This window comes from Anopheles coustani, chromosome 2 (genome assembly GCF_943734705.1).
Source record: "Anopheles coustani chromosome 2, idAnoCousDA_361_x.2, whole genome shotgun sequence".
In the NCBI taxonomy this organism is placed as follows: Eukaryota; Metazoa; Arthropoda; class Insecta; order Diptera; family Culicidae; genus Anopheles; species Anopheles coustani.
Window position 1 is genome coordinate 53,247,519 of NC_071289.1, and position 11,136 is coordinate 53,258,654.

General features: G+C 37.8%; 1 long non-coding RNA gene across 2 annotated transcripts; it reads right to left on the bottom strand.

The window, feature by feature from the left end:
- Window positions 1–1,188: 1,188 nt before the first annotated feature.
- On the bottom strand, window positions 1,189–10,539 carry LOC131265581 (uncharacterized). 2 transcript variants are annotated; one of them, XR_009178286.1, is made up of 5 exons: window positions 10,374–10,539; window positions 10,012–10,206; window positions 8,089–8,176; window positions 7,914–8,006; window positions 1,189–1,659 (listed from the first exon to the last, which is right to left on the bottom strand). It is a non-coding gene; the product is annotated as an uncharacterized LOC131265581 (long non-coding RNA). The 2 variants fall into 2 exon arrangements; XR_009178285.1 differs by having other exon boundaries at window positions 10,012–10,211.
- Between the last annotated feature and the right edge of the window lie 597 nt (window positions 10,540–11,136).

The window sequence follows — 11,136 nt, forward strand, 5'->3', positions numbered from 1 at the left end:
CTCATCCGTTTTACGGACCAGATCGTCCATGAGCTGACGCCGTCGCGGACTTGTTGATGGATGCGCTTTTTCTCCTATAAGATTCCCATTGGGCACCATGAACTTTGGAAAAACACTTCACACTTTTCAACACGACTGTTCTAGCGCTAGTTGTTTTGAAGACTGAAAACTTCACCGCGCGCGATTGACAGTCGGTGCGTGATGGCATTCATACAAACGCCCTTTTTTATTCTGTACATGATTGACCGACATGAAGTGCACCAACACACACACGGGTTACTGTGCAGTATGGGAATGCTACACGATCGGTTCCGCTATTGCAATGTGCCAGACTGAAAGGGAAGATGTGAAAGGGCAGATGTGACTTCCCCCCTAGCACACCGGTTCATCATTAGAACGAGTGGGAAGACAAAGTGTGCAAGAGAAAGCTGACAGTACTGGACTTAAGGGGGTTGGAATGTGGGGAAACGGGGCAATGTTGCATGTCACCGTCAGTTGGGTCGTTCCCGCTGGATATTCTGTCTAATCTGGGCTACTTTTTCCCGTTCCCGCCACCGCGAATTCCAACTACGTTTAAACAGCGGTTAAACCGCTTTTACCTGGAAATTCCCGGTGGCGGGAACGGGAAAAAGTAGCCCAGATTCGACAGAATATCCAGCGGGAACGAGCTTATTCGTCCGATCTGTCAAAGTGAAGCTTTGTTTACGTTTTAATTTGTTTACGTGATCTAAATTGGCGGCAGGTAAAAGTGGAATTGTGAATCATTATCAAATATAAAGTTTATGAATGGTGTTGTTGAGTTCCTCCTCCAAAATTTTGCGTAGAAGACTACATTTTTGTTTCTCTCATCCATATACGTTGCCCATACCGACGTTGTTGTAGCAAGCGAATGAAACTTTTCATGAAACGTTTCAATTAAGCAAATGCGTCCGTTCCCGCCAGGTCGTAGTTTCGCGTTTTTTAAACATAGCGGGAACGAAATCCGCTTTTTTTCATATGGATATGGGGAATCCCGCTGGACGGCGGGAATATTCGTGCGATTACCGCTGCGGGAAATTGATGAAATATCAAACATTTTAAATATGTAGTAATTGTAACTATTAAATTTAAATATATCTTTCAAGTATTAGATAAAACCATAATTCTTTTTTAAATCCCATCGTCACCGAGCAACGCCGGGGCGTCAAGCTAGTTATCCATAAATATCGATTTAAATATTACATTTATAAAACAGCCAACACTCTTATCAGATAGGTGATTTAAATTAGGTTAGTTTGAGATATGATTTAGGTAGCATAGGGTTATTATTAAGATGTAAAGGTAAAAGAAAGGATCAAATTGCGCAGCATAATCAAGCGGTCACCTTGCGCGCAATTACGCGGTACTACCAGGCCTTTGTTCAAATTAATATAAAAGCGCGTTACGAGTGATGTAAAATTATTCGCAATAAAGTTATCGGTGAAGCTGGAACAAGCTACAAAGTTCGAAAATATAGAAGTGTTCCGAGTTCTCCGATCCTAGTGAATAACAACCTATTACACTAGCGTTATTTAGGAAGCAATGCCCAGGATCTCCCTAAAACGTGATTTACCCTTCTTAAACCGTCCACTCCGATTGGAACACAAATAAAGGCGGTTGGAGGTGGACACCTGCGGTATGCTGGAATTGAGAAGGTCATGCAAAATTATTTTGAGTAGATATTTGGCTAACATAGCTTTGAGGTTTTTATTTACGTATATTCAAGATAATAGCTAGGTTACTATTCTTGACCTACTTTTAGGAATTTTACTGCAGATATAGAACAGATGGAGATAGATATTTCTATGGATGGCCTACGACTTTTTCGAAAGAGTCGGAAACAATTGATTCCGATTCAAGTAAGGCTGGTAGGAATGCCCCAACTCCCGGTTCTGGTAGTCGGAACTTCCGATCCAAACCAGACAGTGTGAATGATCTTCTAGAGCCATTGGTACAAGAAATCAATGATCTTCACGAAAGAGGGTTGAGTTTTGGAGATAAACTAGGTAAGTTTTCCGTACGTGCCTTCATCGCCGATGCACCAATGCGAGCATATTTGAAAGGTAAATGAAATCTAATATAAATGATACTTAATAAATAAAGACTGCTAATACGGTTGTACATTTTCAGCAACAGTAAATTTCAACGGCAAGCATGGATGCTTAGCGTGCACAACTGTCGGCGCATCTGTGCAATCTGGCCGTGGAAAAACTGTCGTTTCCAACGGACGAGGGATTTAGAAGCAGAATTTATGGAGGGCATAACACAGGAAGGACACTCCTGAAAAATCTTTCAAATTTTGATTTGATTAAGGGTGTTCCTGTTGGTGACCGTTTGCATTTGCTCGACGAAGGGGTCACAAAAAAAATATTGAAGGAATGCTAGCGAATAAATTTAACGCTAGTCAATTCATACACCCCCTTTGAAGAAGGTTGTTTCCGCTTTTTTGGTTAGGATTCGATTGCCTTCCGAGTTGCGTAATATGCGGGAATTTGGGAATTAAACGAAATTGCCCGTTGGAAGGCAACCGAATTCCGCACTTTCCTCCACTACATTAGTGTGGTGGTGTTGAGAGATTTTATGTTGCCAGACGCATACAATCATTTCTTGTTATATTTTTGTGGCATCACTATTTTAAGTTCCATGAGCACAAGCCGTTGTGGGCAATTGGAAAACAAATGCTTGATGCGTTTGTTAAAAGCTTCGGACGTTATTATGGGACGTGTTTTATGACAAGTAACGTTCACAATTTACGGCACGTGGCTGATGAGGTAGCAAGATTAGGACCACTTGATGGATTTTCGACTTACACATTCGAAAACAATATGCGGTTAATCAAAGAGTGTGAAAGATCCGGAACCAAAATTGCAGAACAAGTGGCTTACGTTACGTGGCAGGTCGGCTTACGGAACAGAGCCAGATACAGAAGGCCTACTATCTATCGTGCTAATTCTATATACCCCCAATTTAAATTAAGAGGACGCTTGATTGTTATGGATGGTTTTTCCCTCGGGTCACGATTTGAAATGTAGTTGGTTCCTAACTAAACCAACAAAAATTGTTAGATTTGTGAAAGCAATAAGAACCGCTCCGTCTACAATTTCAATAATTGGGATTCAAGTAGATACATGTCAAGAACTATTTAATACTTTATTTAATACTAATACTAATAGGGAAAAGTGTTGTGAAAAGTCACCGGAGCTGAAAGCTTATAAAATATTTCTGAATTCTCCTACTACAAGGGTGGACGTGGCGTGCACTGATATAAAATGTAAATTTTTTTTTTTTATGTGGCACGACATCCCCTAGTGGGACAAGGCCTCTCTCCGAAGACGGTATATTATAGATCGGTGGTCAGCCGTTCGTAATACCGGAGGGTGCCAGACTCGAGATTCGCGCTACCGCTGTGCCATGGGCACCAACAAACGGTGGATCCAAACGGAATCTGTCAAAAAGGTTCGCGGCAAAGGTTCGTGCTATCCACCAAAATAGGTACGGTCACACGAGACGAACCCTGCTCGAATTTGGTCGCTCGGCGAACCTTTTCTTGAATGTGTTAGTGAATCAAGCAGAGTTCGCGAACCTTTTTCGAGCAGAAAAGGTTCACCGATTTTGGTGGATAGCACGAACCTTTGCCGCGAACCTTTTTGACAGATTCCGGTTGGATCCACCGTTTGTCAACAAAACGATATGGTGAAAAGCGGCGAAAGATTCGTTACGTGTGAACGTAACGTTTTTAGGCATTCGTTTGTAATAGTGTGCGAAAGGTTCGCCATCAAAGGTTCGTCTCGTGTGATCGTACCTAATCAGTGAACCTTTTCTGCTCGAAAAAGGTTCGCGAACTCAGCTCGATTCACTAACACATTCAAGAAAAGGTACGCCGAGCGTCCAAATCCGAGCAAGGTTCGTCTCGTGTGACCGTACCTAATAAGTCATTTATTTTGTTTTATTGAGAATTCATGTATTTTATAAAAATGGAATATATTTCAAAACTAGAAAATTAACGAATTTGATCATGCACCCAATGTAAACTGTGTATTTCATTATTGATTATTATTAACTAAAGTAATTCATAAAATTTACAAACTATTAGACCTAAGCTGAAAAATTAAAATAGTTCAACAAAACCAAAGGGAAAGTGCATGATTAGGAAAAATGATGAATGAGATAAAAAGTAAGCAGTGCATCTTACTTGTTGAGATATGCATTGCTTTTACGTCCTCTTCATCTTGTGTTCAACATGAGGTGCACAGCTTATTCTTTCTTTTGTTTTGCCGAACTATTAGAATTTTTCAGCTTAGTTCTTATAAAACTTTCAACATTGATCGTGGAGTTTCTTAGCTTCTTAAAAAGATTCAAAATAGTTGTGCAATTTTTAATATAGCATTTAGGGCCTGTTTTGCCATCTCCCGTTCAGCTGCATCGCACCACGAATTGACGCTCAAATATTAGATAGAATGCTGTATGCAGCATTCTTCTACGATCTTTTTCGCATTTAGTCCGTTCTTGTAGCCAGCGTTCCATTTGCAGCATATTTTCTTCATTCTGAAGATTGGTTTCTAAAGTTGCCAACTCCCCAGGAGTAGAAACCGGCTGCAAATGGAACGCTGGCTGCGGTTCTATTGCAGGAACAGACTGCGTTTGAGGTACCGGGGCAAGCTGGACATTTCCTTTCCTAATTGTATCCCTGACTTCTCTTAGATCCACTTGCAGTCCGCATACTGCTATTGATAATTTAAACGTTTGGAACATATGTTCTTCCATCAGCTTCTTCATATTGCTCTCGTTGTTGTTAGGGTCCATTTTTGGAAGCTAGAATAATCATGCATTAAATAAGTGCTTTATATTGATCATATTTGCATTTGGTGTATCTATTTATCTTACTTGTTCGTTATATATACACTTCACAAATAAAACGGTTGACACATTTAAGTTGACACATGATACAAAGGTACAAGTATGTTTAGCTTACATAGTCAAATGTCACCATTTACTCACACGATAACAAAATGTAAGGTAAGGTGAGGCAGGACGCGCCCCTTAAGCGAAAAACATTATTTTCTTCTATTCCGTTCATTCTCTTCGTTCTCTAATTTTCATAGTTCGATAAATAAACATCTTGTTTATGTATGAAAAATATTAAACACTATATCAAACCAATCAATTTTATATTAAATAAGATTTTCGAAGGGCCTTTCAATTTTTAGCTCCGTGACAATAGTGGGGCAAGATGGCCTAAAACAGACAGGAGATGGACCAAGGTTGCTTGTTGAAAGGTTAGTCTATGCAGAGGCACTAGTAAACAGTCCGATACTGAGCCCATGTAACCCACATTGGATTGAATTTTGTGGTGTACCATTCAAAAGACAGTTTGGGTATAAATTCGTTGCTGAATTCCGAACAATTATTGAATATTTGAGGCGGTTTGTATAAAAGGCCAAAACAGATCCGTGAATGTTTTTGGCCTTTTATTTTTTTTTTTTTTTTTTTTTTAATTTTAGAGATTTTGACCTATTCGGTCATTCATCTCTATTTGGCCTTTTATACAAACCGCCTTAGTACAACCTTTCATCAACCTTGCAGGTAGCACTTTTGACAGAGTCAAAATTTGACGTTTTGTAATCCAGATGATCTGTGGTTTGAAAACACAGGTGAACATCATAAAAAATTTACACAAATTTCAAATGAAGAACTAAAAACTATTCGTTTCTATGGAACTCACATGACATGTAAAATATAAGACTAATATAAATCAACAATGCTTGGATAATGGAGGCACCGTGCGACTGGCTCTTGTTTTAATGGTGCGTCCTGCCCCATTGTTTACATTTGGAATGCTAGGGCGTCTTACCCCACCTCGGCCGGTGCATCTTGCCCCACTCTGAGGATCATCCGTTTTATGTAATTTATTCAAAATTTTAAGAATTTTCAAACAGTTTCTCTTCGGTATTCGTTAAATACCATAATCAGGTAGTAAAAGAAAGCCTCGGTGTTTAAAAAATATAATCAAAGCATGCCATACGTTACATAAAAGTGACAAAATATTAGATCATTTAGAGTCAATTTGGTTTTTTTCTCGTTTTCTTTTTGAAATGGTTATTTCGTGCAGTGAAATTTACATAGGCTGTATTTTTAAATGGCTTAATTCAGCGTAAAACAGGCCGGGGCATCTTGCCCCACCGGGGCGTCTTGCCCCACCTTCCCCTACTATGCAGTTACGTATACGTCCACAAAACGGAAACTTCAGTGCCGGTAGGGGAGCAAAATTGTATCAACATTGGTTCAGCATCGGGGCAGTTATAATAAATCACTGTAGTGTGTTTCATGTGTTGTAATAAACAAGTGGAGTGAAGTGAATGTTATAAATTAATCATCCGATTTTTTATTTCTTGATGACATTATGTATAAATGGGGGATATTGGAAAAATAAGGGACAGGGAGGGGCACGAGACGCAGGAAAGTAACTCACAAAACCACTCACAATGAGCACCAGCACTCAAAACCGCGGCTTAAACTTATGCTCTTTAAGCCACAGTTTAACCAGCAGTTTAAGCCACCGTTTGTATCGCGGGGACTTCGACCGCGAAGCGCGATAGTATCGGGCATGGACGAGCCAAGCGTGGTGTCCGTTTGCGTAAGGCAGTTTGTACCTGTGGCACCCGGTGCAAATGAAGGTGCGATAATCCTACGATAACGATAACGGATGCGGGATGAAACAAAGGCTCCACAGACAAAAGGGCTTGACAGATCGAAGAGCGACAGATGCAGTACCGGTACGGACTGAACCACGTGCGGAACGATCAGACGCGTAGGAAACAAGTTAAGATAAATAAAGAAACCGATTAAGTGAATTTAATTAACCAGAGTGGGTACAACAGTACCGTTTAGTTTTAGGTCAAAGACCGGAGTTTGAATGTGTACGTGTTCGTCAAAGAAATATAGTTTGAAAATAGAAGATAATTATGTGTTCCCACTAAAAGTAGCAGTTGTGCGAAAGAACATAAAACCTATCATGATTTTGGAATCCTGGTGGACTTCAGTTCATCGGTTAATGAAGTACGTGCACTTTCAAGAAAATTTCCCCGTTTTAGATATCACAGTTTGTAATTATCTATAATAGTAATTGTAATTATCTTAGTGCGGGTTAGTTTTAAATTAAAAAATGCTAAATATAGTGGCCTACTGGGACGGATAAAGTAAATAAAATATGTAAATCTTCTTCTTCTTCTTCTTGGCGTAACGACCTCTTGGTCATGCCTCCCCGTTAAGGGCTTACGAGACTTGTATCCCTGTTGTACGTCGATAGTCAGTCCTCTCGTACAGGGGAGGGTCCGGTCTCGGTTGGGATTCGAACCCACGCCGTCGAGGTGGTAAGCCTCGGCGCCCTTGGGCCGATTTTCTAACCGGCGCTACCGCTCGGCTGTCGCGGACCCCCAAAGTATGTAAATATAATATGTAAATAAAATATGTAAATATGTACACAAAATCTTTTTACAGATCAGAAAAAATCATCGAAAAATGACGCTAAAGCGATACGAAAAAGAACGATCAAATCTACTGCTCCAAAGCATTCGCGTTAGACTCCAAAGCAGCGTATTCTAGAGTTAAAAATATTTTTCAACCTAATTAAGACGTTTCTACAAGTATAGAAATCCTTCATTTCATGATATATGAATTTAAAATGACAGTAGACAATTAATTTGTAATATATGCGGACATAACTTTGTCGAAAACAATTAAAGCGATTCGTCCAACATGGCAAATGGCAGCAATCGGGAGAAGAAAAAGTAAATCTTCATTAAGTTTCCAGTTACTTGCACGATTATATTCTGAACAATGCTCACTCAGCAACAAGATATAAAAACAAGAAATTAAGAAATATCAAAGATACTCACCATACATGAAACGATCGATTGGGAAAGAACTCCCATCATCAGTTGTCACTTGTATCTACTATAATCACTAACAAAACAATGAATGAATAAAACCTGAAATTGGATGAAATATGAATATAAACAACGCCCACCAGAAGTTTTCATCTCCATATCCATGCGTAACACGCATACTTACTTAGTAACATAAGACTTAGACCAAAATTAACTCTCACTTTGTTAGATCCTCTTCAGCTTTGTTTCTTCACAAATATCACTTAAATACACTGAAATGGATAAACGGATACATAAATAAATTAGAAAACTATCTACATACACTGTGCCAATCGGTAAGTGGGACGGTCGAAAAAAGAACACTTGTCTGACTTTGCGATCAATTTTAGGGTACATAGAATTGATAACAATGAATTTCGCTTACCACATCTTCTTTGTCTATCTTTCTACGAAGCATGTGATAGAGAGAGTAAAAATCGGTCACCAAGCGGCGCAATGATCAAAAAAGTGCAAAAAGTCAAAATTTTGTCAGTCAAACGTAAAGTTGGACACTTGGGATTACCAAGAATTTCTGCGGCTTAAGTGTTGTGGAAGCTAGTTTAGGCACGTAAAATCATTTTCTAATGATCTATGATATACTTAACCATTGTTATATGTACACAAAAAATGAGTTTTGATAAATAATTTACATTTTGTGGTTGAAATATGTTACACCACTGAAAGGAATGAAATATTATCTTTTTTATCATATAAATCGATTAAAAATGTCGAAAGTTATCGAGTTTTATCAATTTAACCAAAGTTACTGTTTTGCGATACACTAACAATCGATAAAAAAAAGCCCATATTTTCAAGAATATAACTTGAAATGGGTCATCTTACAATAAACTTAAAGGACGATGATGTGAGATTTACCAAAAAACTAACTGAATTGAAGACTTCTTTCATAGATGTCTAAGATTTGCATCAATGTCAATGAAAGCATTTAGAAGGTTCCAAACTATTTCCAGAACATACCCGCAGAACCCGCAAACAACGCCATTACTTTTCATAACTTTATATAGGCGATGATTTTAGATTATGTTGAAAGGTACTCTTCCTATCTCGTTCAAATGCATTAATTTAATGTGGTAATTGTCGTCACAGTAAGTATAACTAACATATGAAGCAAACATATACAATTTTGGTTAGAAAGGCAGGCAGTTTTTGAACGCAAAACGGAGCTGACGCGTTTAAAAAAAGTTGTTGTTTTAACTTCTATTCCTTGGAGGTCAATTGTTAATGTTGTAGGTGTTTATGTAATCCGAATGAACTGAAAAACTTGTTTTTAATTAAAGTACGATAGGTACACATCACAACGTGCATATGATGAAGAAAATCATGACAGACATTGGTTATATAGTTGGACTATTCCAAGATTTAGAGTTCCGCCAGGTTAATTATACTCACTATAAGCTACGAATAACACAAAAGTTGCTTGACTAAATCAGCCTCAAAGTTCAGAAGAATCTTTCTAAGTCTCCAGCTTGAAATCCAACAGCCAATTTGAGCAAAATTGTACAGTATACTATGTTACAAACATTGTATAGTACAAATTGGTAATAAAACGAACGAAAAGAAAAAATTGAGCAGAAATGTGCAATAAAGTTAGAAAAAACTGTTGTCAAACATCAGCAAACAGTCATATAATATAACAGAAATAACATTAAATACTAAAAACTTCTGAAAATAGTTCAACAAACCACGTATTAAACCCTGAAAAGCAGGCGTCCAACTTAACGTTTGGCTGGCAAAATTCTGACTTTTTGCACTTTTTTACCGATTGGCACACTGTATATGATTAATAACATTAAATATTATGAACAAATGCATTATGAATCTTTAGAACTTTATATAATATGCATGGGAGATTAATTGTCACTTATTGACAAAATTGATCAATTGTGTAATACTTCTACGCAATCCGACAAACCGATTATAATACCACGTCTTCAAAAATAAACTCCCAACCAAAACGGTCATTAAAGCGTATTACACATCTTACTTACATTTAATCAAAAGACTTATTAATCATTACGTTCAAAAAGATTAACTATACACAACTTACCACACTACGCATTCTTTTTCCTTTTCCTTGAGTATTTATATGTCTTAATGCTCACAACATACAGCTCCTCTTAATCATTTTTTCATCATGTAAGCACTGTCTTCGTGCAGTGAGAGTTAAGATTTTGGATTATTCGTTTTTCGATTCCAGATATCTTCGTTTAATAATTTTTGCATTTTTGGCGCCACAAGCTCACTACGCTAGAAATAGAAGGAAAAACACATAATTGAGAATGATTTGTTAACTCATTCAATACTGCAAGTTGCTGCATCACTTTGTAAATCCTATTCATTCGTAGTTTTTACATACATTTCATTATTACAGAGGATTCAGACAGAGAACGGGAGCACACATCTACGTACCAATATTTGTCTCATTTTCTGCGAGGCTGATTTATTACGGTTTAATCAACGGCATTCCATCACTTTGTTTTACCGACAAAAATGGTTTCACGAAAGCGAAAAATGTATCCGAACAAGTTCGCATTTTGCTTTCCTAGAACGATCGATTGCCGTCTGTTTCACAACCGGAAAGCATCTAAGCTAGCAACTTGACAGCTCTCACGGATTCTATTCCTAATGTGACATATATTTTCATGAAATGGCGTTACACAAATGAACAATCTGACATGCGATTGTAGAGTTCTGTACTAAAATCACATTCCATCTGCACCTACAGTCAGCCGCAATATTGAGCGTACAACCAAACGAGCATTGGATTTTCTTGTATAACTCGCGCAATCATTGACCTTATTCAATTTAAATAATTTAATTTAGTTTGATAGCCAATTTAACAGGCAACACAAGTATACACTTTTTGTTTACATAGAATGTCTGTATTTGGTATGGCAACATAATAAGTGGAAAAAGAGCCTTTTCATCAACGCAAAATTGAGTGTACCGTTGGTCCCCGCAGTACGCTATACGCGAATTAGCACTACTCGTTTTTTGACAACTGACAGGTCATAGTGTTGCTTGAGTTCTTATTAGTCAATTTTACTTTGTTTTGATAAAATGATGTTTTTAATATTCACTTTTTAACAGAGATATAGTGATACAATAGAAGAAATGGAGCACTTACTAGTGATATGGATAGAAGATATGTTAAATAAACGATTTCCTCTCA